Source organism: Portunus trituberculatus, chromosome 44 (assembly GCF_017591435.1).
Source record: "Portunus trituberculatus isolate SZX2019 chromosome 44, ASM1759143v1, whole genome shotgun sequence".
Lineage (NCBI taxonomy): Eukaryota > Metazoa > Arthropoda > Malacostraca > Decapoda > Portunidae > Portunus > Portunus trituberculatus.
In genome coordinates this window covers 3604060-3604902 of record NC_059298.1, presented here as the reverse complement: position 1 = coordinate 3604902, position 843 = coordinate 3604060, and the positions used below count along the sequence as shown (strand labels likewise).

General features: G+C 35.2%; 1 non-coding gene across 1 annotated transcript; it reads right to left on the bottom strand.

The window, feature by feature from the left end:
* Positions 1–440: 440 nt before the first annotated feature.
* On the bottom strand, positions 441–512 carry Trnah-gug. Its single transcript has one exon. It is a non-coding gene; the product is annotated as a tRNA-His (tRNA).
* Between the last annotated feature and the right edge of the window lie 331 nt (positions 513–843).

Genomic DNA, 843 nt, shown 5'->3' with positions numbered 1-843 from the left:
CACTCATGTTCCAATTCACTTGAGATAACATTAAACTTGTTCATACTGATGACAACAACAACAAAAACAACAACAACAATATAAGAGGACGGACATTATCACACGCACTCTCTGATATCTCCATAAAATCGAAGAAAATATACGAGGAAAATGAAAAGGAAGAAAAAATATCAAGAAAATAAACCAACAAATTACAAGAACAAAACGAGCTCTTTTTTTTATAATTCTTTGTTTCTTTTCCTTTTTCTATTTTTCTTTTTTTTTTTTTTTAGAATGAAGATAAATTTCACAAGGAAGAGTTCTCAGCCCTTCCACTGAATTACTTTACTCTGTCTTCTGTAGTAAGCAAGTAGTAAACAGACATGCATTCTGAACTCCAACACACAGCATCTTTCAATAAAACAAACAGAAATCAAAGAAAAAAAATACATTTCAAGAACTGCCGTGACCAGGATTCGAACCTGGGTTATTGCGGCCACAACGCAATGTACTAACCACTATACGATCACGGCCACCAATTCTTCTTTCTCAGAAAACGGGCTAGCGGAGAAACAAAACCTGCTGTCATTCATATCTTTTATGTGAGGTAATAATAAAGATTAATAGATAGTGATACAGCAACAAAACTATCAACACTATTCATCTTCAATCGTTACACCCAGCAAATCTTCTTCTTCCTCCACTTCTTCCTTCTTTTTCCCCTTCTCAAGTTTTTTTTTTTTTTTCTTTACCTCCCTTCCGCCATTGTCCCACACACCGTCACGCTCTTTTAACGCAACAATAGATAAAACTTCCCATTTCTTTACAACTCTGCCAGACTACAACTTTTTAGCTCTGCTGCGC